The 26,778-nt window shown below is 43.3% G+C and overlaps 1 protein-coding gene across 1 annotated transcript in view; it reads left to right on the top strand.

Moving 5' to 3' along the window:
* Positions 1-3,718: 3,718 nt before the first annotated feature.
* The window catches only part of LOC111870138, an 82,441-nt gene continuing 59,381 nt past the window's right edge, over positions 3,719-26,778 (top strand). Inside the window, exon 1 of the mRNA XM_023862175.2 lies at positions 3,719-3,880. The gene's annotated coding sequence lies outside the window, so the exon portion shown is untranslated. The remainder of the gene's footprint in view (positions 3,881-26,778) is intronic.

The raw sequence follows: 26,778 nt of genomic DNA, 5'->3' as shown, positions 1-26,778 counted from the left end.
TATACTTGGAGAATAGTACAAGTTATTGGTCGAGTCCATTAATTGAGATAAATATTATACGCTGTGTATGAGTTGATCAAACGAAACCACACCCTCACTCCCACAATGCAATTGCAATCACCGCCCCTCTACTTCTTCCCATACTTCTCCTCACTTCTCCTCATGCGCAATCCAGCGGCAAGATCTCAAAACGCGGCCTGTACACTACGTCACGTGCCTTCTCAAGGAACATTCTTATGAAAAAATTGACGCGACATACGAGTTGGTTATTGCAGCTGTAACGCTCCATACTCGTGTCCGGGAGATGCACGGTTCGAACCTCAGTCGGAACATGGGCAACGTTGAGTTTTTTTGATCTTTGTTTTCCTCATTCTCCCCAAGCAACTGCCGTGATAGTACCTATATTAGGGCGCGACCGCCTCCTTCCAAATCCTTTCCAATTCATCGTCCACATATCCTACCACTCGATGCTATGCAGTGTAGCCACTGTCAGCGTCGCAAAATAACCACCAGACACGGTAACAACGTCTTCCGATCGTCACATTCAAACAGTTTGTTGTGAGACTGGAATAGGATTATCTGCCCGGACCGTCGCAGCTAAATCTGATTAGCACAAACGTGAATCCTTAAGCAAGGTAAGTAGATTACGTGTCTGAAAATAAATTGCGTTTTCTTACGGTAGGTTCTCGTATTTATGTAATGTCAGCTGACGTCACACTGAGAATAACGAGTAAACATTCCCATTTGTGGGAAGAAACAGAGAAAACGAAGGTAGAAAGATAGAACGGGAGAAAAATTGAAAAGCAGAAAGAAGCAAAAGGAAAAATAAGGAGATAAAGAACAGCAAGAAGGAACGATTTGAACTGAACAGAATTTATTTGCATTCCACAGATCCTAAGTAAGTTAATACCTCTGGATATAGAACAAGTCAATACAATAGAAAGAATATATAGGAACTGCAGAAAGAAAGAGACAAATAAATTAATGTACAAAGGATTAAAGAAAGAAACAGAAAGAGAAAACTATTTCCCCTGAAGATGGCAACTGTAATAATCGCCGAAGCATTAGACACTGACAGTCTCAAGAGTACAACTCCCTGCGGCGGCTTCTGACACTACTTCACTGACTAAAACGGATGATAGTAAGCCCACACACCAAGCTCTGCCGTCCCTGACCTATATTGTTGTGACGTGTGCAATGACGTCACGGAGACGTGCTGTTTCTCGTCGAGCCGCGCTGCGGTGATGTAGGGGCAGCTACTGAGGCAGCGGTTTCTTTTGTCTGAATTAGACGAGTGAATGTCGAGCCTCGATCCAGTCTCTTTATTGCAGCCGCATTAGACGAAGAGTCATAATCGAATAAAGGGAGTTGGCTCATTTCGTATTTCACTCCATACGCCCTGAGTCGGATCCAGAGGGGCAGGCGTACTGGGAGGAGGGTCGTTATTTTCTCTAGGTGCAGCAAATCAATCCGTTTTTTCTGTCTCCAATTCGCCTCTTCCTTAAGTTTCCTTCCCTCTTCCATCGCTTCTTGTTTCCTCTCCTTCATTCTTGCATCCTTTTTTCTTTTCTTGATTTCTCCCTTCTTACCTTGTTTCCTCTCTTCCTTTCTTTTTTCTATTTCATTTCCTGCATTCTCCTTTCCTAGCGTGTTTCCTCTCTCCATTTGCTGTATCCTATCCTTCCTTTCTTTAGTCCTACTTCATTTTCTTGTTTTCTTCCTTCCTTTCTTGTCTCCGTGGCACACCTCGGGAGGTTAGTCGCCGGCGTCCCACAGCTGTGACCTGGGTTAGAGTCCGAGTCAGATCATGTGGGATTTGTGGTGGACAGCGTGACACCGGGGCAGGTTTTCTCCGAATATTTCGATTTCCCCTCTCAATTCTCATTCCACCAACTGCTCAATGTTCATTAATTATCTTATCACAGAGACTATGCAGTCTCATTATCGACAGCATCGTAAATAAAAACAAACTCTGTAGCTTGAGTCCGCAAGCGAACTATACCGACCGAGCGACCGCCGCTTGTCTGCGAAGTTAGTGCCAACTTTAGTGGATAGAGGCTGTCGCGTGGTCCCCACGGCCGTTAATTTCGGTTTTATAGACCGGAGCCACTATTTCCCTGAAATAACTCCTCAGTTATCCTCACGAGGCTGAGGGGTAGCTTAAAACTTTATGTTTTCTCTCTCGGGAGTGCGCCTTGATACCAGGCCTCCACAAGTGTGCGCGCCACGCCACAGGCCATTGCCTTGCGGGTCTTGCCTCCACGCAACCAGACGCAGACACGTCGGCCTGTAGTGGCAGGGTCGCTCGCAGGGAAATACAGAGTGTTCTCGGAGAATGTATGTCTATGTGAACAGAACAGGAGGGCCAGTTTGCGAACTTACTACCCGGCCAGAACATCAGTACAACACAGATTTAAAGGAGCTCTTCTAATTAAGAATTTGTTATGAAAATAAAGACATCTGAAGACAAGGGGAGACTATTGTTGTCGGATCCACCTACCTGCAACAAGAATGTAAGGATCCATCATCTCACGCAGTACCATTATGATTTTGTTGTACAGAGACAGCTAAGGTATATTCATACGTCTGCCTGTAATGACACTTCAACAAATGAATTCAACTGTACGTGATAATAATAATATTATCATAATATTATGGGGCCGGGGCGCGAAGCTGACCACTCACCTCCAACTAGTGCAGAGGTCAAAAAAACGTGGATCTGTATATCCAATCCCCCCTACGCCTTCATGATGTAGTGCTTAATTAGTTAAGAATAGGGCCAACTTCACCTACTATTTATTAATATTATTGTTATTATTATTAGAAGTAGTAATAGTATTAGTATGGACTATAATTGCCCACTGGCTGTTGAGCTCAGCAAGTACGTCACTTTCTAAGGGCTACATGTGACTTCTACGATGGCAACCCTTCTTTTGAACATCAGGATAACATTTTATAAGTCATTTTAATTACTCAAAAGTACTACAAACTAATTTGACTTTACTGGGTAACCGTTTGAGGCACAAATTTCATGCACATAGCTTGGTATCAAAATGAGTTCCTACCCTACAGAAAACACAATGCTTCCTCATTGTAAGAACCAATTGGATAATCCAGCTTAATTGAATATCTGTGTCTGTCTGTCTGCCTGTCTATCAATCTATAGCTCTACAGTCTTATGTTGAACCTTGACCGCTTTACAGTTTCTTGGTCTTTTGCACGGTATGACTCCTTGGACGGGGGATCAGCCTGTCTCAAGGCCGATACCTACGTACAGAACAACATAAACGCAGAATAAACGCACACAGACATCCATGCCTAGAGTATGATTCGAACCAACGATCCCAGTGTTCGAGCGGGCGAAGACAGTTCATGCGTTTGGTCGCGCGGCCACTGGGATCGGCTCAGTTTAGTGGGATAACCGTTGTTTATTCTGAGAATCATGTGAAACACATGAATACGATCTGTGGGTAAGCTGCAAAATGCACATCGTAGATGTCCCAACTACGCTTTATAAGGGGGCCCGTACTGATACAGCGCAACGCGAACTGCGGCCTCTGATGTACACTCCTCAGATGCCCGACAACTGATGTCATTTCTGCATAAAAGTTTCCAAATTCGTGTTAGTGTGACGTCATTTGGAGTACAGGGAGGTGTGTCCCGTGGCCGGCTTCCACCTGTTGAGGGGAACTGGCCCGTGGGAGGGGAGAAACGCAGGCGACGAAGTCACGGAGATGTGGAACAGCTATCAGTAGCTGTGAGCGCGCCAGGAGCGCTGGGTGTGCGGTAGTGTTTCTCTTCTGTTGGGAGTCAGTGAAGAGTACCAACTCGCTCATTGAGCCAAGAGGAGAAACTCATTTCAACATTCCGGGATCAAACAGTAAGCCACCAGCTGTCACTTCATACTTTATTTACTCAGAAGTAGTGGCTGTTCCCGAACTATAAGGTAGTTCCTTGACTGCATGTTCAGCAGAACAGGAAAACAAATTTCATGTCATTTTGATTCTGTTTGGAAGAACAGGAAAACAAATCTCATGTTATTTTGATCCTGTTTGGAAGAACAGAAAACAAATTTCGTGTTATTTTGATTCTGTTTGGAAGAACAGGAAAACAAATCTCATGTTATTTTGATCCTGTTTGGAAGAACAGAAAACAAATTTCGTGTTATTTTGATTCTGTTTGGAAGAACAGGAAAACAAATCTCGTGTTATTTTGATTCTGTTTGGAAGAACAGTAAAACAAATCTCGTGTTATTTTATTCGGAATCCCGATAACTAAGTGTGGGTTTAAACCATTATTACAAAACGATTGCTAAAGGCGAAAGCACAGGCGATACAAGTGGCCGTGTGGGGCAGCAAAATTTTAGAGTCCTCATTTTATAATTCACTTGCTTCACTTTGTTGTGGAACGAAAATTAACTTCTACTGACCCTTGCTTTGTACTACGGACATTCATTGGCAGCAATCTAAATATGTTATGCAACAATATAGATAAAACTATCTTAAGAATTGCAGTAGTAATAACACTTTTCGTCAGTGTCTGGAAACTTTCTAGTATTAATTATGGCGAAGTTCTGGGAATCATTTTAACTGAAAAATGAGTGAGGGGGGGGGAAGCGCAATTTCTCGTCACCTGATGCGGCATTTACTCTCGCGCGAAGTCTGTAAATGATTGTACGTAAGTTATTCACACTCACATGACAGTGGAGGCTCATAGAGGCAAACATTGTTAATGACAAAGGATGATTCTCCAGTGTGAGAGTTTGGTGAGGACTAAGACCCCTCACAGTAATAATAATGTCACGTGATGGAGTGACTATAGAAGGGGGTTGATCGATAATCGTGTTTAGTGGACAGTTACACTCGGAACTACAAATAACTACGATAGTCTTACTGATTTAGATGATGCCTCATGACAAGCGCTACTAGACTGGAAACATTTTCCGCTGTATCTTCTATCCTGCTGAAGATAGGGTCAATATAGTCCTCCGAAACGTCGATAAGCATCAACAAGATACATGGTATCACATTCCAGAACACATAGTGACCGCCGTAAGAACTTCACGTCTCACTTATTTACATTTCGTTGTCGTAATCCCCGAAAGCACGAGTTGAATACGAAATTCTGTGGGATTGTTTACTTCGTTGGGCTGTGCGATGTGCATACAAATTGCTGGGCTATGAAGATTCCGAAACGAAGTTATGTTCGTGTTTAATACGAGTACGTAGATAAGACTTCACAAGGACGCATATAGACTTCTTTTATGCTTCGAACATAGGAGAATACAAAACATTATTACTGAACAAAACATGATTGTGTCGTCAGCATGCAAGGCACAGCAAAATATCCTATGCATCCGTCCACAAATTGAATCGACGGCCTTTGAATTTCGTATTGAGTGTATTGTTAGTCTGCATAAGGACATAAATGGAAAAATCCATTTGGTTTTGAAGAAGCGTCATCTAATAAAAAAAATAAACGAAGGTCTATATCATTTGAGGTGACAGACGCGACAAGAGAGATATTAAGATCGTGTTGACAGAATAATGTCCTTGGTTCTACTTATCTTACTTACATCGGAGTTGGTGGAATTTCTGTGTTTGCACTCTCAATAGTGAGAAAGTTGAACACTGAGAGAAACGTGCCTTTCCAGAAACATAACATTGTTGTATTCATGAGGAAAAGTGAAAATGTCAACAAATAATGGAGGAAAAGACGGACAGATCAGGGAAATCTGAACCCCATAAGTGGGGCCCCTGCAGGGGAATAGTGGAAGTAAATTCCGGAGAGTTGAAAGTTTCATAACGCAAGAACTGTAATTCACAGCCTGGTGGGAGCTGATGCTACAAGTTTCTAAACATTAACACACTCATAAAGAAGAAGAAGAAAAGGGTAAAGCTATCCCTATAACAGGCCGTGGAGGCCCATTCGGTTGTGAGACGTCGAGGCTTACAGATGGCGGTGAGATTGTCAGCCTTACGCGCCGGCCGGCCGGCCGCCCTTTACGCCTCCAGGAAGATTCCTGGTACTCATTTCTGTTAGAGGCTGAGTCGACCCCAGGGTCATAGGGAGGCTGGAAGGATTAGGTTAATTGAAAAAACTCCAATGACCTCATTGGGAACCGCACCCACGACCTTCAGGTTTCTAGCATAGTGCCTCAACTACGCTACCGCGTGCCCATAACACACCTTTTATTTAATGAACTCTCATTAATATCTTTAAAGTAAAACCCGTGATTTTATGTTACTCCATGACTTGCAGGTTAATCATAATGGCCGGATTGTATTTTCAGGCAACATCTTTAGCGTAAAAGCATTGTGGCCTTGGCGTTATTTTTAAATGTTCTCTTTGGGCTTGTGCTTGTAAGCATGGTTAAAGTACTTTGATAGAAACAGAAGTGAGGTTAGGTAGGAAAGTATCTTAAGTGCAGGAAGTGTCAATGAGATAAAGTGAGACTAGTTCCGGCTTCAACCAACTAGAGAGTTCAATTTCTTTGGTTATACATCTAACCCCTCATTTTACTCATCTCTGCGTCCATGATTATCTCGCAGGATTACAGCTCATCTGGCGGCGATATGAAGAAGTACAGTGATATATCAACAAACAAGTTTGAATAATGTATATTGTGACTTCGTTTCTTTCCCAGATAATTAGGGAAACAAACTTAATACCTATCAGTAACACGGCTTCTTCGCGTTTGGAAGTTTAGTTATCGACCTACTATCTCTACACACACTGTGAGTACGAAGAGTATTATCATCTGGGACATGACGCCATCACTTTTTGACCCTGAAGATGGAAAGAGTAAATTCTTCCGAAACATCGGTAAAATGCAGATAGTCATAGTCATTACTATGAGAACCCCGACAAACACTATTTACTTTGAAGAGTTATATCCGGGGTAGCTCAGTCGGTATAGCGACTACCTACGAGCTGGACGACCGAGGAGTGGGAGTTCGAATTTTCTCTTCTCCATATCGTCCAGACCGGCTGTGAGGCCCACCCAGCCCCCTATCCAATGGGTACCAGGGGCTTTTCCCCGGAGGGTAAAGCGGAAGGTGCGTCGAGCTAACCACCTCCAGCTAGTGCCGAGGTCAAGAAAATGTGGATCTATATGTCCACTCCCCCATACGTCTTCACGGCGTTGTGTTTAATTAGTTAAGCGCAGGGACTTTACCTTTTATCTATCTGCTGGGATATAATGAAGTATAGTCTGTTGAACGTTCGGACGTACATGTGGCCTCCATAAGCCAATCAAGACACCAGAGTGAGAGCCGGACTGCACGGCGTCACATCCCAGAAGATAGAACTCTTCATAAACACAGCTGGAGAACCTCGTACCGCCGTGTAAGGATGTGCCTCCGTAATCGCGTGAAGAAGCTCGGAGACACGTTCCTGCGGCGGTAACAACTCGGTTGCGCAAAGTTGCCTCCCGAAAACCTTGGCCTCCTTTACGACAGATACTCATGCACCTCTCCTACACCCCTCGTTCGGTTTCGTAACTCATTGTTTTCCGAAGTGAGGTTATTAGCCTGGAGAACCAGACGCTAACTTTCGTCTAGGCCAGGGGTGGATAAACGTTATAGCCGAATTTCGGTTTGCAGGTGTTTTACCGGGCAGGAAAGAGGTCAATTTTAAAATTATTAACAAGCGTAAACGTATAATTTTCATAATGAATGTCATTAATGCGATAGGTGGTGCCGCTTATAGTTGCTAACAATCATTTGGATCTTAATGTTAAAAAATGTAAAGGTAAAAATCGTAAAGTTGTACCTGTGCTTAATTAATTAAGCACTATGCCATGAAGGCGTATGGGGGAGCGGATGTATAGATCCACGTTTTCTTGACATCAGCATTAGTTGGAGGTGAGTGGTCAACTTCACGCCCTGGCCGCTTGACCCCCCGGTATTCATTGGTTAAGAGGTTGGATGGACCCCAGAGCTGGTCTGGACGACGTGGAGAAAATTTTTGGCTCTAGCTGGACTCGAACTCCGGCCCCTCGGTCATCCACCCCGTAGCCGGTCGCTATACCGACTACGCTATTCCGGCTGTATGTTAAAAAAAGGTACGAATTAAAAATACTATAGGCAAATGTTCACAATAGCTCCGCGGTTGGTATTAAAACCTCTAATGACCGGATTAGACCCGCGGGCCGTAGTTTGTCTATCCCTTATCTAGAGACAGCCCTACGATCTGTCTGGAATGGGTAACCCTAGCAGGAGGTATGTGCCGATATGTAGCTCCCCCTTCCCCAATGTTAAGCCGGAGGGGGGCGTCTCTTGTCCAAATATCTTACCCAGAACACATTTCTCAAACATCCTCAGTGCGTGTTTCGGGATTTCACCCCTGATTCTGTTGGAATCTGTTAAGTGTACCGGACTTAAACATGTTGATAGACAAGCGAGAAGGGACACGCGGTGCGTAGTGGTTGAGGCACTATGCTACAAGCCGGAAGTTCGCCGGTTCGATTCCCGATGAAGTCATTCGATTTTTCATTTGACCTAATCCTTCCAGCCGCACTATGGCTCTGGGGTCGGCTCAGCCTCTAACAAAAATGAGTACCAGGAATCTCCGTGGGGGTAAAGGCCGGCCGACCTCACCGCCATCTGTGAGTCGATTGTCTAGAAAGTGTGGGAGCCTCGACGTCTCACAAGCCTTTGGGCCTCCACGTTACATATTATGCTATTTGTAGAAAGCGTTCATAAGTAAAGTTCCAGGTGAAATTTCTAAAATTAATATGACACTTGGTTTAACTTAGTTATCAGAAGGAACATCTTTGAATCTGAAAACTCTCTGATAATAAAATCTAAGATTAGATGGAGCAGAATTAATTGATTGTACTGACAGATCATATTGTTTTATCGGCATTTTCCTTTTCGAGCAATGGACTTGACAGAGTGAACATTGTTTCAAATTCACACTTCAAACTCTTCAACGGTCGTTCACCCTTAAACCGTATCGCCTGACAAAAATCAATGCCCCAGAGTGGCTTAGGCGTGCACTTTGTTACACACTGGAACACATATTCAACTCCATTACGTGAGAGCCAGCATCCCGACTGAAATGAAGCAATTGAAACCTCAATTTCACTCATCAGAATTTCATGAATCTTCTAACCAAAACTGTATTATGCGTAGTGATTGTAGGGTCATCACTGGGAAATGGAAAAGCAGTGGGGGGGCACTATGCCACATGCAGGAAGGTCGCGGGTTCGCTTCCCGAAAGGTCATTGGATTTTTTTCAACAAAGGATGATAGATACATATAGATAGATAGATAGATAGATAGATAGATAGAGTTAAGATTTTTCTCACCTGGGTAACACATTAAAGTGACTAGCTTTGTGTCTGATGGTCAGGGTTTGATTCTCGGCCTCACCTCCAATGACTACAAAAGGGTACATTCCACGAGGAGGCGGGTACATGATTGTAATGTGAAGCTGATCTCTCATCTTAATCCTGTACCGATCTCGAAGTGTTTATTTATCTAATGGCACTTTTGCAACTGCAATTGGATGGTATAATGATAGTTACTAATATATAGGCCCTCTTTAGGGCCCAATAACATCAACTCGAAGATTCTAAAAAGGAACATGAAAATCCCAATCAGGAAAGCTGTATCCGGATGGAGATTCGAAACGGAGACTTTCTAAATATGAAATAGATGCGGTAATCATTTGACCGTGAGGTTCGTTAAAAATACGCAGAGTTTTGGCTTTACCTCGCTTCAAATGAGTATGTGCAGGTGGAACTTGTATCGTTCTTGCACGGAACTCGTGCTATTCCACGCTACGGCACCGAACGTGTGGCCCCTGATATGCAGCGTCCCGCAATAAGGTACTTGTACCTGGGTGCGATGCACTTCCAGTAACAGAATATACATATAACGGTAGAAGGTTCTGTAGCCTTCTCAGACATGACACCGTGCAGTGCAATGAAATTAACCAACGTTTCGGAGGAAAATGTCTCCATCTTCTTTGATTCATGCTAGTTTTCGCTTCATTTATTCTTCGACCGTGAAAATTGAGGTGATATGTTCCTCCGAAATTGAATTTCACCGGACTAGACGCTGCCATATCCCAGTAGATACAACTCTTCACAGTTACTGATGTGAGAACCTCAGGGTCGAAGAACAAGTCAAGCAATAAACCGACAGGCAGCAAACAAGATCTGCTTGCTATCTGTCTCATGCTACTTTATTGCTTGATGGAAACATGTTCATCCGAAACGTCGGTTGTCTTTCAACAGCCTACACGGCATTATATCCAAGAAGACAGCTGTTCAATAAACATGGTACTAAAATATGGCAATATTCTCACAGAGGCGACTGTTAAGGTTTCTAAGAAAGTTCTCCCGAAAAGGCACTTGAGCACTGTGCAAGCCTTTCAAGTCACGCGCGTTATTACCGCGTACATGTACTGTCCTCTGAGATATGTGCCGACGTTTCGGAGGAATGTGTCGCTGGAAGAGAAGCGGGGCGTATATAAGGGGGGGCACTGTGCTACAAGCCGGAAGGTCGCGGGATCGAATCCCGATGAGGTGGATCTTTTAAATTGACCGAATCCTTCAAGCCGCACTATGGCCCTGGAGTCGACAGCCTCTACCAGAAATGAGTACCAGGAATATTCTTGGGAGTAAAGGGCGGCCGGCGCGTAAGGCTGACAACCTTACCGCCATCTATGAGACGATTATCTAGACAATGTGGGAGTCTCGACGTCTCACAACCCTGTGGGCCTCCATGGCCTGTTACAGGGATAGCTTTACTTTTAAGTATATAAGGGGCGGCAGGACAAGGGCATTCAGTGCAGCAGGAGGAAACATTAGCTCTTGATGGAACCATTGGGTGACAAAAAGCTGCAAGGGTGTGTTTCATGGGTGGTAGAACAGGCAAAACTAACGTCTGATGGTAGAGAAGAAGACAAAAAGAGATGTAAACCTATCCCTGTAACAGGCCGTGGAGCCCCACAGGGTTGTAAGATGTCAAGGCTCCCACATTTTCTAGATAATCGGAGAGAATAAGAAAAAGTGAAATAAAAAGAAGAGAGGACGATATATTGTCCCTACTCGCGTTGGTGTTCATGGGGAGTCGAGGTCCGGATCCTGTTCTGTCTGCCTGTATCCGTGTCACTTTTTCCTCGCACGACTCTGAAGATGGAGGCAGAATGTTCCTCCGAAATATAAATACATATCTACTAAACCACAGTTCCTCATAATTATCGCCGTGAGAGTTTCAGTTTTCTTACTCTGGTTAATTTAGTGCTGGCTACGGGCTTCACTACAGATATATCAGAGTTCGAGTCTCGGTACAGGCGACATTTTTCTCTTCTCCACGTCGTCCACACCAGTTCTGAGGTCCCACCCACCATCCTATCGACTGAGTACCTGGGGCTTTTCCTCCGAGAGTAAAGTGGCTAGAGTGTGAAGCTGAACACCCATCTCCAACTAGTGCCGAGGTCAATAATACGTGGATCTATACACCCACTCCCCCATACGCCTTAATGGCGTTGTGCATAAATAATTAGGCACAGGGACAACTTTTACTCTGGTTAATTGGTCAGATCATCTCGGTTAGTCTTGTTATTTATTTAGTTTAGTTACTGTGTTTGGTTCTGAGAACCTGGTACTCTGTCTGATATTAAAATTATATGTTCTGGTACTGAATTCTTGAAGAACAGGCCTGCACTTGAGGAAATGTCCTTACAAGTAGGCCCTAACTGTAATCACAAGATTCACAGTTCTGGGAGTTCATTCACACGAGGCCTGCCAGCGAACTGTCGTGTGTAAGGCGTGTGTTTTCTGTTGCAGTAAGGTGGCACGGAAATAAACGTCACACAAATAGATTGCCTCATACCTCGTAACTTCAGATTTACGCTCTTATGCATCGGATAATAACCTTCCGTAACTTTACGCAACGGAAACTCCTGAAACATGGTGAATACCCAGGGCAGCTCACTCATATATCCGCTACTTTACTCTTCAGTCCTGAAATAGGCTAAGCCCTATTGCTTAAAGCAGACAATTCCGAAGCGATTTCCTCGGAATGCTGGAATTCCGTTAATCCGGTTGGAGTTAACCCGGATGTCGGATAATCCGTAACGAAATATGAAAACTTGCTGTTCACAGTTGAGCACATAGGGGCATTTAGGAAGGCAGATGAGTCACTTGTCTGTTCAGCAGAACTTGACGGTTTCTTCAAAACTGTATTATTACGTTAAAAAACAAGTACAGCGTCTGAGACTTCTATCGATGAATAAAATATAATGCCTTTTCATAGTTTCAAATAAAGGCACTCACTCACTCATAAAGCTGAGTCCTTCTTGAGAAGCCGCCAATTGTGCAACTACTAAAGAACTTCCCAGCATTTTATGGAACCCGAAGGTCCATTACCATGTTCACAAGAGCCCTCCATTGGTCCCTATCCTGAGCCAGCTCTATCCAATCCATACCATCGCATCCTATCTAAGATCCGTTTTAACATTGTTCAGCCACCTACGTCTTGGTCTTCCGAGTGGTCTCCTTCCTTCCGGCTTTCCCACCAATATCCTGTATGCATTCCTCCTTGACTTGATCACTAATTATACTTGGAGAAGGGTACAAGTTATGAAGCTCCTCATTATGAATTGAAGGCTCTACAGTGATATTTTGTTATTTACTTTCATCAGCATTACATATANTATTTGTGTTCAAATTCATTTTTGGTCCTTTAGTGCTACATTTTATCGCTTTATTCGAATGACCTCTCCCCCCCCCAAAAAAATTATTCCGTGTTGGCGAGGGTCTACCATATAAGTCCGCGTATTTCTTTACGATCTAGCAGTAAGAAGCAGAGTACTCCTTCAGAATTTTATATTCTTTCAGTAGTAAAAAATTACGGTCTATTATGGAATTCCAATATCCGTTAACACACTCACAAGGGTCGGATAAAGTATCCTGTGGACGCCATTTCATGAACAGTAGTGAGGCAGTAAGGAAGTCATCACTGTCACATTGCCTCACTGCACACCGTTCCTTTGGCGTTAACAATCTCTGTATTATGCTTACTGCTTGTATCTAGGTCTTCCCCATGATTCTCAGAATAAAGAGTGAGTGTCTCTAAATAGCATTAACTGATTCGTGTTCGTAGTTAAGACGTCTATTCTCTGTGAGGTAGGAACTGAATTTCTATCAAAGAATTCTGTTTTTTGGTACGTAATATTATGTAAAGGGTAAAGGTATCCCTGCAACTGGCCGTGGAGGCCCATAGGGTTGTGAGAAGTCGAGGTTCCCACATTTTCTCTAGACAGTCGGCTCACAGATGGCGGTGAGGTTCAGCCTCACGTGCCGGGCCGCCCTTTACTCCCAGAAAGGTCCCCGGTACTCATTTCTGTTAGAGACTGAGTCGACCCCAGGGCCATATTCCTGCTGATAAATCCAATTACCTCATCGGGAATCGAAGCCGCGACCATCCGGCTTGTAGCATAGTGCATCAACCTACTACGCTATTGCATTCCCCCACATAACATCATGTAATCTGTTAAAAGTCATAACCGACGTTTCGGAGGAAAATATCGCCTCCTTTATCAGGGTTAATGAGTAAGTAAAGCAAGAAATCAGCATGAAGCAGGCAATAACCACCGTTCTGGAAACGTAATATGCATGAGTTCGTACTATTTAGGCGGTCAAATACCATAAAAGTTAATAATATATCAGAAAGAGAACATATTATGAATTCAGTGCAATTTCATGTTAAAATATGTCTCCTTAGCACGCTTAGTCTCTGTTCTTCCCTAGGCAAGAGAACAGCTCTCACGCTCGTATGAAACATGTCATGCAAAAAGAAAAATTTTTTCGTGCTAAAAATTAATCAGAAACAAGGAATGAGCACGGAGGTCAGTGACGTCCGCTTCCAGACTTATGCCACCTTCACTAAGCGCGGTTCCTTACATACCAGTTATGCATACAAATTAGAATGATTTTTAAAACAAACACAGATGTCACCTCCATTTTCAGGGTCGAAGAATAGGCCGTGCAAGAAATCAGCATGATAGCACGTGACAAACAGAGCTCTCCTTGGCTTATTCTTCGACCATGAAGGTGGAAGCGACATGATCCTCCGAAACGTCATCTGAAATTTAATCGACTATATAGCGTTATAATCCCGTAAGATAGAGTCCTTCGTAAACACCGCTGTGAGAACCTCAAATCCTAGATATATCGCCTTGAAAACAGGATTTGTTTCACTGCATATTTTTGTTGGAGGACGTTACTAGTAAACACAATACTATGCTGCCATCTTCCGGCAATTTAAGCTAACCATTTGCAATATCCTGCAAATTTAATTAAAAAAGTTACCGTGACAGTATAAAACAAAAGAATAAGTTGTCTGCTGGAAATTTTACCTTGTCAAGGGTTAAGGTCCTGCAATTTGCACGGTGTGTCACCTGCCCAGGAATAAGGACGCATAAGTTAAATGGTGCATATACCCCGTGAATCATCTACTGACAATTCCTTACACAGTGCTCGACACAAACAGCTACATTCACTTGAAGAAAACAAAAGACAGGTGTTAATCTTCGGATGTACTTGTTCTCTTCACACAGCTCAAAATGACAAGATCAATAAATCGGTATTGCTAAAGTCTCTTAGCAGATCATAATTTGATTTACCGCTCCTGTTGAATGTATTGTTTATGCCTGACAGAAATGACCGCAAGGTCAAGTGCGGTTTATTGACGTTGGTAACTGCGTATCAAAGTACTGCCTGTTAATTTTAATTTGTGTTTATATTCCATAACGGCCGCCTCTGTGGTCTAGTGGTCAGAGTTCCTGACTACAGATACAGAGGTCCCGGGTTCGGTTCCCAGCACTACCAGATTTTCTGGGAAGTAGTGGGTCTGGAACGGGGTCCACTCAGCCTCGTGAGGATAACTGAGCAGCTACTTGAATGGAAAAGTAGCGACTCCGGTCTAGAAAGCCGAGATTAACGGCCGTGGGGATTCGTTGCGCTGACCACGCGACACCCTCTATCCGCTAAAGTTGGCACTAACTTCGCCGACAAGTGGCGGTTGTTCGATCGGTATAGTTTGCTTGCGGACTACAGGCCACGAAGTTTGTTGTTTATATTTCATTCAACGGAGTCGCCATAGCTCGGTGAGTAGCGACGGGCTACGGGCTCGAATCCAGGTAGAGGCAAGGTTTTACTCTTCTTCAAATCGTCCAGACCGGCTCTGGGGCCAGCCTCTTCCCGAATGGGTACCAGGGATTTTTCCCCGAGGGTAAAGCGGTAGGGGCGTGAAGCTGACCACTCGCCTACATCTAGTTCAGAGGTCAAGAAAGGAGGAGCTATACCTCAACTCTCTCATATGTCCTCATGGTATAGTCCTTAACTAATTAAGCATAGAGAAACCTATAACTGCAGTTGTGTTCGATGGGGCTCAGAGAAACAAAACAGAAACCCTTCGCTTAATGCCTAAGCTCTTCCTTTATACTTTCAAAGATACTCGGTTTTAAAAATTTGCAAAAAAAAAAAAGGCGAGGACTTACATTATAATGTATTGCTTTCCTCACGTTTCTTTGCCTTTGTATTAATATTGTGATGAATATGACCATTGCTAGGCAACGGTTCGGTAAGCACCACCTGAAAGCCAGAATACGCTGTTGCTAGACAACGCTTCGATTACGCAGTCAACAGTGGGACCTCCGTTGCTAGGTAGCAAGACCCCAGAACACAGATTACCGTGCCAACGAATATCAGCATAGACATATTCCCATAATAACGGGAGAATAACAGCTAACTGTTTTGAGTCGCCTGGAAGTAATAAGTAAGTCGTGATTCATTCGTCAGAGAATTCAAGAGCAGTTCAATATGTGAACAGTTCAAGAGAAGACACTCGTAGTCCAGAAAGGAATGGAGTGAGTCGCAGACAATCATTGATTGTAATTGTAACAGAAATACCAATAAATCCAATCGTCTAATCCAGAACCCATTATCATTGGTCACGCAAGCCCCGAATATGTGACAGTATCATTAATAATTGTACATAGCTTCTCAGTGCATTTCATTTCGTATCAGTTATACGTGTGTGATATGGCCCGGCAACGCGGGTAGATCAGCTAATAAACTATTAACAATATGTTGTGCTAAACATCAAAGAGGCCGGTCACGGTAGCCGAGTGGTCTAAGGCATGTACTGTCGTCGCTCGCTTGGAAACCGGGATCGTGGGTTCGAATCCCACTCAGGGCATGGATGTTTAGTTTGTGTGTGTTTGTGTACAGGTAGAGGCCTGGCGACGAGCTCATCACCCGCCCAAGGAGTCCTACGCAATGTGTAAGATCTAGAAAAAGCCGAAGTGAACGGAAAAGTTCATGGAGGTGGGCCTGGGCCTAGGCCTACTGGGGCCGTAGCGCCAAAGAAAAAAACGTCAAAGAAATTATTTGAGAAAATTTTGTAGTATGCCTTCAACATTTATTTTCCGATTTAAGAAATAAGACTGCAAAGTTGTCTACGGGTTTCCCCATGTATTCTCCACTGTTGAACAATGTCTTCCCACGTACAGTTCCATTGTTAGGGGATTTGAAGCGACAATTTAATCCTACACTTCTTCATTCAATGCACGCTTACGTGTCTAAGAATAATTATGATTCTTGACATCAAACTCAAGCTATTTAAATATTTGTTTGCTCACAGAGTGACAGACGTCTGAATTTACATTCGTTATGTCGCGGAGAGTCTCTTGATAAGGATAATATTCTTGAACGTGGTGGGAGGATACAGCTCAGAGAAAAGACACGTTCCAAAAGAACAAAGACATTGGCCAACGAGTATAGTACGCGGAGAATACACATCACAAGACTTGTCTTGTATACTGCAGTTAAGTGTTATTTAAAACTGAACACGACAAGGACAAATTTCTCTGTCCACGATGTGGTCTCAGCAAAGTGATTCTTTCATGAATGTGGTTACGGACACTCGTTGTGTTCATGAACGTGGCCACGAAAACTTGTTTTGTTCATGAAAATGGCCATGAAAACTTGTTTTGTTCGTGAACGTGGTCACGAAAACGTGTTTTGTTCATGAAGGTGGCCACGGAAACTTGATTTGTTCGTGAACGTGGCCATAAACACTTGTTTTGTTCACGAACGTGATCACAGAAACTTGTTTTGTTCATGAACGTCATGGGAACTCGTCTCGTTCATGAATGTGCCTATGTCAATTTGTTTTGCTTATGAACATGCACACAAGTTCTTTTGTTCATGAACATGGCGAAGGCAAATTGATTCTTTCATAAAGATGGCCACGTCAAATTGTTTTGTCCGTGAACGTGACCATGGATAATTGTTCAGTTCTTGAACGTGGCCACTCAAAGTTGTTTTGTTCACGAATGTGGCCAAGGCAAATTGTGTGGCAAGGCTGTAACCCTTGCGACACAGGAGTTATATCTGTCAACGAAAAGAAGTAAATAAATATTTAATGTTTTAGGTGAGAAAAAAAAATAGTATTTGCTATTTACGTCAAGGCATGGTTTCAGGAGACAGTAAACGCAGTGAAACAAGGCAACAAACGTGTCCTTCCTGTTCTAACCTTGGAAAAGGAGCAATAAATACATAAATTCATAGTTACACACGCATTTATGGAGATTAAATATGATGCAGTCAACAACGCTAGAAATAGAAAAATCAGTACTTTCAGAAACATATAATACAAAGCACGTATGTAAATAAGGAACATGCCAACAGCAGTGTACATAATATTACTCGAAATGCTAATAGTTACTCACCTTTAGAGCAAATCTAATATTTTTATGGAAATCGAAGGTTAATCACCGCGTTCGCAAAAGCCAACTATATTCTGAATCAGAATAATCAGGCAAGTACTTTAATTATCTTCATTTGTTGCATCCTGTTGTCTGTTTCAGGTATATAAGTACTTACATACCTTAATTTCTGTAAGGCAAAACTCTTCCTACGCTTAATTAAATACCACACTATGAAGATGTATGGAGAACGGAGGTATTATCAAAATACTCCACGGCTGCTTTCCCCCAGCTGGGCCTCATAACCGACCTTACCCTGTGGAGGAGAGTGAAATGTCTTGACTGTGCCTGTAATCCGTCCCTGATCCCTGTGTTTTCTAGCCCATAGCCTAACCACTATATAAACTGAGCTATCCTAAATCGTACATTACTCCTATAAAATCCATTTTGTTATTACAATTCCAGCAAAACCTAGGCGATCAAAGACATCACAAAAAAAATCCGTGGCCTGTAGTCCGCAAGCGAACTATACCGACCGAGCGACCGCCGCTTGGCGAAGTTAGTGCCAACTTTTGCGGATAAAGGATGTCACGTGGTCAGCGCAACGGATCCCCACGGCCGTTAATTTAGGTTTTCTAGATCGGAGCCGCTATTTCCTTGAAACAGCTCCACAATTATCATCACGAGGCTGACTGGACCCCGTTCCAGACCCACTACTTCTTACAAAAAAATCTGGTAGCGCCGGGAATCGAACCCGGAAATCTGATCTGCCGCCAGGACCTCTGACCACTAGACCACAAAATCACTACTATGTATGTAAATATGTGCATATATTTCTTCAGATGTGACTGTCTTATTGTGAGGAGATATGAAAGAATGTAAACACTTTACATACTCGTGCGTGTTGTACGTTGCAACGTAACATGACGTATGTAGTTAAGGCATCTCTAATAGCCTTAATATTTCCAGATAGAACTGTTGTGGAGCATATAAAATGTACAAATCTTTTTTCTCGTGCTGCATGGCCACCACATCATCAGTAATAAGGCTTTCTCGTCGAGCAGGTTAGCGTGGCGGTAACGCTGTAAACTTGTATCCGAGAGGTGTTCGGTTCGTATCTCGACCGAGGCGCCGGCTATCTTCACTGATGTTTGTCGCGGTGTCTCTCGGTCCCCAGAGACAAATTGTGGGGTATTCCCTCCATTAGGAGACAACCACTTCATTCCATATTATTTACAATTCATCATGTAACCATTCATGTAGTCAAGTTACTGACAGTACTATAAACTAACACAGAACAAGAAGTTCTGGGAACAACTAATCACCTGATTCTCTTTGATACGACACGGACCGCACAGAAAATTAAAAAATTATGAGGGGGACACAGACATGAAGGTGATCCCATAACAAAAATTATATGGGATACACAGACAGCAGGGTGATTACATAAGCCTCAAAACTGGGGGTATACCCAGACGAATACACAGACAGCAAGGTGATCTCATAAGCCTCCTTTTATTTTTTTAAATAAGGAAAGTAGGCCAAACAGACCTTCCATTTATGTTTTCATTTTGTTTATATCGTGCAAAGAGTGCATAAAAACCTGTACATCACAAATTAATCTAATTTATTTTCTTTCATTTCAAGCTTTTTCCTTCGAACAGACCTTTCGTTCACAAAGGGAAGAAGTAGGACGGAGTTAAAAATTGCTGTATAATGGTTCTCTATCCCGAATTGCTTTCTGTTTCATGACAGACTGCTCTTGGCGGAACGCTTTTTTTTTTCTAGTGGGGTGGGACTAAGTCCCTTGTATTTCGGCCACTTCTGGCCTATTGTACCAGCCCCAGATAATAGGTGAGGGTGATTGTGGAGCAATTGGTGGAATAAAGATTGGCAGGGGCAACCGAAGTACTCGGAGAAAACCTGCCCCAGCGCCACTTTGTCCATCACAAATCCCACTTGACCAGACCCGGGATCGAACCCGGGCCGCCGCGGTGGGAATCCAGCGACTAGCCGCTGCATAGTAACCGCTCTACGCGCTACAATAATAACATCTCTTAACCGAGAACAGTAGCTCATCAGTTAACATGTCTGAATTTTATTCGAAAGGTACCCGGTTCGAATCTTAGCAGCGGGGCCAGTCATACTGAGCGAGATGCTATATACAGTGTCTGTCGCTAATATGGGGGAAACTTCTGGGGGCAATTTCCTACTGCTGTGTCAGGGACTGTCGTTGCATCACGTACTCTCACGGTCATTTGGACGTCCGAGCGGTTTCGTTTAGCGATATCGCTTTAACACGTGGATGAAGGAATACTTCTTCTTCTTCTTCTTCTTCTACTTCTTCTTCTTCTTCTTCTGTTCCTGTTGCTCCCACTTGGAGCACAGGGCAACCCTGAAACGCTTCGTTTCACTTCAGTTTCTTAATCTTAAGACAGTCGGTAGGACTCCTTCGGTGTGGGGTCAGATCGTCGCAAGGCCGCTCGCTCACTCACTCACTCACGGAGCTGAGCTCTTCTTGAGGAGCCGCCAGTTGTGCAGCTATTGAAGAATTTCCCAGCATTTTATGGAACCCGCAGGTTCATAACCGTGTTCACAAGAGCTCTCCAACGGTCTCTATCCTGAGCCACATCAATCCAATCCATACGATCCCATCCATTGAGACGTCGCAAGGCCGCTACCCAACACAAACACAGAATGACCACAGATATTTATGTCTTGATTGGGACTTGAACCCACCATCCAACTGTTTGAGCGGTCGAAGACAGTTCATGCCTCATACCGCGCGCGGCGATACTAAGAAGTTAGTCGATACGAATTCTGGCTAAGTTACCTGTTATGACAGATTTAATTGGATTTACTGATAGACGATTACTGGAATAGTGCCTTCAAATAGACCACAATCGCTCCATCTAAATTACGTATTATATGCTTATCTCTCCGCTGAATCTGGCATCTGCGACGTCAGTACTGCGGAGTCAACCGAATTCTGCGTACAACAGCACAACAGCGTACCCTTCAGACGTGTCAAACGCGGAGGGTAAAAAAAAAGAAAAAAAAGTAAAGCTATCCCTGTACCAGGCCGTGAGACGTTGAGGGTCCCACATTATCTAGACAATCGGCTTAAAGATGGCGGTAACGTTGTCAGCCTTACGCGCCGGCCGCGCTTTAATCCCCAGGAAAATTATTTAATTCCTGGTACTCATTTCTGTTAGAGGCTGAGTCGACCCCAGGGCCACAGTGCGGCTGGAAGGATTAGGTAAATTGAAAAAGATCCAGTGACTTCATTAGGACTTTAACCCGCGACCTTCCGGCTTTTAGCATAGCCAATCAACCAACTACGCTACCGCGAGGGCACAGGCTTAAATCTATCCAATTTGCAATCTAAAACCCCCGTCAACAGTCATCCATAAACCGTTACAACACTGCCTCCATCTTCAGAGTTAAACTGAAGATAGACGCAGTATGTGCTTCCATAACCTCGATAACCTTCTACCTTACCAGAAGGCTTCGCGCCACAGAACATGGTAATCTTCAGTCATGACTGGAAGAAACTTAAACCCTTTATGCGTGAAGAAACTTTTTTTTTTCAAATCTCCGGTATTAGAACCTGTTGGAACCGGTTATCGCTCACACATACTTCTTCGATTCATCTTGAGTCGGTTCCATCCAGTTTACAGACTCATAAGCAGTTCCCTCGCAAATTATTTCAACACGATTGTCCTGTGCGTGTAATCATACGAGAACTTACGGAGACAACTGCCGGCTTCTACATACCGCACACCACCGAAGCCTCTTAAGTGTTCTCATTCCACCCCACAGAAGTGTGTGAACATGGTCAGAAACACGCAGGAAAGAAACTTGACACTAAAGAGTCTTTCTTATGGGACATAATGCCGTGCAGTCCATTAAAATTTATCCGACGTTTCGGAGACACATATCACCTCCATTATCAAGGTCGAAATGTAAGCCAAGTAAGAAACCAGCAGGTAACAAGCAGAGCTTCAACTATTAACAGACTCCACGGCGTTATATCCCAGAAGATAAAGACTATTCATAACCACCGCTGTGAGAGCCTCAAATCCTACAGAGTCTAGCAGTTTACCGACGTTTCGGAGGGGTGTAGTGTCTCCATCTGCAGAGGGTAGAAAAGTAAACCGAGAAGTGAAGCAGCAATCAGATATCCAAGATAAAGGACATAAACAAGGAACAGGTTAAGTCAAATCGGAGAAAAGAAGTAAAACACTGAAGAATGCAATCTTCCGATCCGACATAGGCCTGTATTCCTACTGAGGCCTGGGAAGACAACTCTCAGTGGCTGTATAATCCTTTGAAGACCGAGTCAGAGTTGCTTTACCGCCAATCAGTTCGTCTTGACGCAATGCCCCTTGAGACTCACGACCAGTTCAATTCGTACCTCACAGGAAACACATTACGTCTCAGCTACAGAGACCAACCGGTTAATGCTCTTTAGAAAAACAATCGCTGCTGTTTACTGTGAGAACCGTATGAAACACTCTGTGGTTGAGTTAAAGTGAGTGGTACATATAGTAACCACTGTCATACAGGAACTAAGTTTTCATGCAGCTTATCAGAAAAGACCTCGCGTGCTGATGTGGCCGTAAGCGGTCCGTAACGACGTTACGGCCTGCTTCTGTTTCCAGCAAATCGGTCGCCCACTGTCTCAGTATGCCAAGTTCTTTTCCGTCGGAGTTGAGGATTTTCCGCAGATCAGTCACCCCGGCCGTAATGGCGTTCCGGTCACTGATCCGAGCATGTTACGGCACAACGCGTCCCCACTCACAGCTCAACATCATACAGTTCTCCTTATAATGAATTATGTGTAACTTGCGAATAAAACAGCAGCATTACCAGACTCGCATAAAAGGTGGGAGGTAAAGTTGTCTTTTACCCATGCATCACCGCGTCAAGACGCGTTAGGGAGACCCACATATTTCAGACGTCGGACTGGATGGAAACCGTGGCTAACATCAAGCTCTGGAAAATTTACTCCCCTACTTGCAGATCAAAACTATAATTTCTCCTGTAGTTTGGTATGGGTGTGAAACTTGATATCTTTGACATTAAAGGAAGAACACAGACTAAGGGTGAAGAATGCCGTATTCTGGGATGTGGCGCCGTGTAGATATTGTGTAAAACGAAGTTTCGGAGGAACGCATCGTCTCCATCTTCAGGGTATAAAAATCCGCGAGCGAGGAATCAGCGTAAGCAGCTGTGTTTTGGACATCATCGATCGTCCTTTTTTACTTAAAACCCAATACTTCGGAGACTAAATTCTGTCTCCTTCTTCAAGTGGTACCTACTCAGTTGGACCCACTCGAGAGGGCTAGTCCCTTACTCCGGACACCAGCCCCAGCATAATATAGGATATATAAACCAAGCACAGCATAAACCATCTGTAAGAGTTAAGACAAATATTAAAAACATTTAAAATATTACACACACATGAGGCCTAGCACCTACGCCACTGCACTATTTCACGGTTACTGTTGTTAAAATCAGAGTACTGTCAGAACAGAAGTCATCACTAAAGAGACAAATTCTCTGTATGATACCAACATAACACAATTTTCACACATGATCTACGCTGAACGGAGAAGTACTTTTCTGACGTCTGCTGCGATAAAGGGAGTGCAGATTGGGGAGATGTCGAAGCTGGGTTGACTGATCGGATGGTCTGTCAGAGACATGTGGGCGGATTCCTTGTATTTCCTGTACGTGGTGTTTGGTTCAATTTGCAAGACCTTCGCTTCTTTCAAATATATTTTGTGACGTTCGTATGCATGTTGAGCTAATTTTGATTTTTAGGTCGCTGGGTAGCCTTTCATTGCCTAAAGAAACTCCCTTAATTGATGGAGGCGAAGGAGATAATTAAAATGTAAAATTATTATTAAAATTAAGCTCAAGGAACTTGCTCGAAATCTCAATCAATACAGACAAAAATTCTAACCCAGTACCTCCACGATACAAATGAGGCAGACAGTTTACCGTTATAGAAACTTGCTCCGTGGCGTGCCTGGATTGGGGAAGACGAAGGTAAATGGCCTTTATAGAGAAGGCCATTTTGATTATTGAACTTTAATCCAAAAGATAATTTGTCACATCTCATGGACTGTAATTAAATAGACACCAATATTTACGCTTTGATTTGAATCAGAGCCAAGATCGCAGTCTTGAACTGAATTACTGATCTTGTCGCCTTACTATCTCTGCAACCACTCTAGCACAGGTCTGTGACAAATCAGAGTGGATACATTATGCCTTGGGTGGGCAAACATGTGTTCTTGTGGATGTTCTGGTTCTCAGACGGCATTGAATATTAAGACTACGATCATATGTGGTGTAACACCGTGTAGCTTGGTACGTATATGCAAAAGTTTTGATGGAATATTCTGTCTGCATGTTCAGGGGAAGAACACTTTTATCCTGAATGCAAACGTTTGTACCTATCTACCAAATATCACAGTAGACCGTACTTTTAACGTAAATTATTGATTAGTGACCGTGAAGTCCAGTGGCGACTGTCCCATAACTCAGGCGCCTCGGGTTCGATCGCAGGTTAGGTCATATGGGATTTGTGGTGGACGAAGTGGTACTGGAGATTTTCTCCGAATACTTCAGTTTCCCCTGCAAATTCTCATTCTACCAAATAGTCTATATTCATCAATCTTCTGGGGTGGTACAAATGCGTACCAAGTGGGCTCAGTCTCACCCCAGCCACGCAATTAAAACAAAGTCCTCTGGTTGATGGAGTGACGACTCTAGGCCAGTGCTGTCCAACGTTCTTATGTACTCGGGCACAATTCACTGATGCCTATGGAGGTGTGGGCGCCACCACACACTACTACTTCTACTACTACTACTGCTACTACTACTACTAATTCAATTCAATTCTTTATTNAATAATAATAATAATAATAATAAACAATACTAATAATAAAATTTTGCGAAAATATTTAACAGTACTCAGACGTCAAAAATGTCTCTTGTCTTACAATTTGAATTAATATTAAAAATCGGCTCAATTATATGTGGTTACGGAGGGCGCCGCGTTGGACAGGGCTGCTCTAGGCTTTCCCATGCTCTGTCTACTGCTGTACTCTCCTATGGCCTATGTCAACAAATTCAAAGAGCTTGTCGCTAGCGAACAGCATACGTCTGAGCAGAATGGCTATGCGAGAGGGCCCGAATTTAGGGAGGTACAGAGAAGGGGAACCATACCGGCTAGAGGGATGATGGGGGGGGGGTTGTCAATCCATAGGGCTTCTTTCCGTGGCTTCAGTATAGTTTCTTTGCGATAATGATCTGTTCCTGGTAGCAATATGTACAGTATGTTCGTCAATGTCTATTTCCGTAGAATTTGAGGTCATATTAGTGGTGAATATTACGGTCTTTGTGGGAAGTGACGTAATGTAATCTTACAGATATGAACGTTGGTATTTACCAAACTACACGACGTCACATCCCAGAAGCTTACGACCTTCAACTCGTAAGAATACTGTATGCGAGAATTATTTACTCTCGTTCGAATGAGATTACTTCCTGAATAGAATATTTCTTTACGGCACAAAGTCGCGTGTTTTGCCCATAAATGCGAATATGCGCTACAGCACGCAGCGCTGATAACGCGACCGCGTCACAGACTTTGTTATCAGCCATCATTTTTATTCCGTCTTATCACTCTTTATGTCTAACACATATAAACACACATTGGGCAGCAGATATCTGTTCTTGTTTCCTATTTATATAGACCTGTGTTCATATCTCGTTGCTTGAATCAGAATAAAATCATACTGTGCTGTATAGACCCTTCGCTAAGCGGTGACTTTGTAAACAGCGGCCGTTGCTAGGTAACGCCCGAAACATACATGAGCGCAACAATAGAAGAACGGCGTTTTCTGTGGTCCGCGCCTCGGGCTGTTTCTGGGCAACACCTCGGAAAACACGGTCTTCGTACTAACGGACACGAATTGTGTAGCCCGTGTCGAGATGTTATAAGCAAGCGACAAAGGTAGGCTGTGAAAATAGGACTCGAGTGCGTGTTGTCAAAGATCTCCACTGTTAGAAGCCGTTGCCCGGAAACGGCTAGTGAAAACACAGGAGGCTGGAAAATGTTTACAGGGTTCTGTGTTTATTTGTGAATCGTCGAGATTAATGGTGACGCTGTATTGCTTGTATTTCCCAGTTGTTTGTATAAGTGGGTCAATAAATCCACTCAACAATCGAAACCCCGTCTATAGTCACCCTTACACATGAAAATATTACATCGATGGCCAGTAAATTCCTTTGAAATGTGAGTCAGTTATTATAATACGAGATCTTTACCTTAAATTTTATAATTGTTACGGAACAAGACAGCCATTAACTGTAATTAACAACAGTGAAATGATGAGTTCGATATGTTATAATGTTAAATGTGTTAATCTGTTTGAGAATCAGAATTTTCTTTCACGAAGAAGTTCGCAGCTAATTAGATTAAGGAAAACGCTTTCTCACGTCCAGTTCAGAATCGTTTGCTTCCAGTGTCTTCTCAGAAAACACGAATATTAACATACAACACCCTGTTCTCAAACATCCTCAGTCTATGTTCCTCCCTTAATGTCGGAGATCCGAAGGCAAAATTATAGTTTTGTATATTCTAATTTTTATGTTTTTAGACAGCAGACGAGAATACAAAAGGTTCTGGATAGAAGGGTAAGCAAGTATTATCAGAAATTAATCTCCTCTTAATTTCCTCCTGAATTACCGTTTTGATTTGGTACTGTCATTCCCAGCTACTGGAACACTGCCATATTTTCAAAACATCTGTTAGCCATCTTTATATCATGATTTTGTCCTGCATCCTAGTGAGGAGACAGCAACATATACTTAGTTGTCTCTGTGTTTATTTCTAAATATAACGGGGTAAAAGGCAAGAGGCGGTCACGGTAGCCGAGCGGTCTAGGGCATGTACTGTCTTCGCTCGCTTGGAAACCGGGATCGTGGGTTCGAATCCCACTCAGGGCATGGATGTTTGTGTGCGTTTTT

Source organism: Cryptotermes secundus, unplaced genomic scaffold, assembly GCF_002891405.2.
Source record: "Cryptotermes secundus unplaced genomic scaffold, Csec_1.0 scaffold594, whole genome shotgun sequence".
Classification (NCBI taxonomy): Eukaryota; Metazoa; Arthropoda; class Insecta; order Blattodea; family Kalotermitidae; genus Cryptotermes; species Cryptotermes secundus.
Note: the sequence above shows the minus strand (reverse complement) of the source record. Positions and strands in the feature narration are given on the sequence as shown.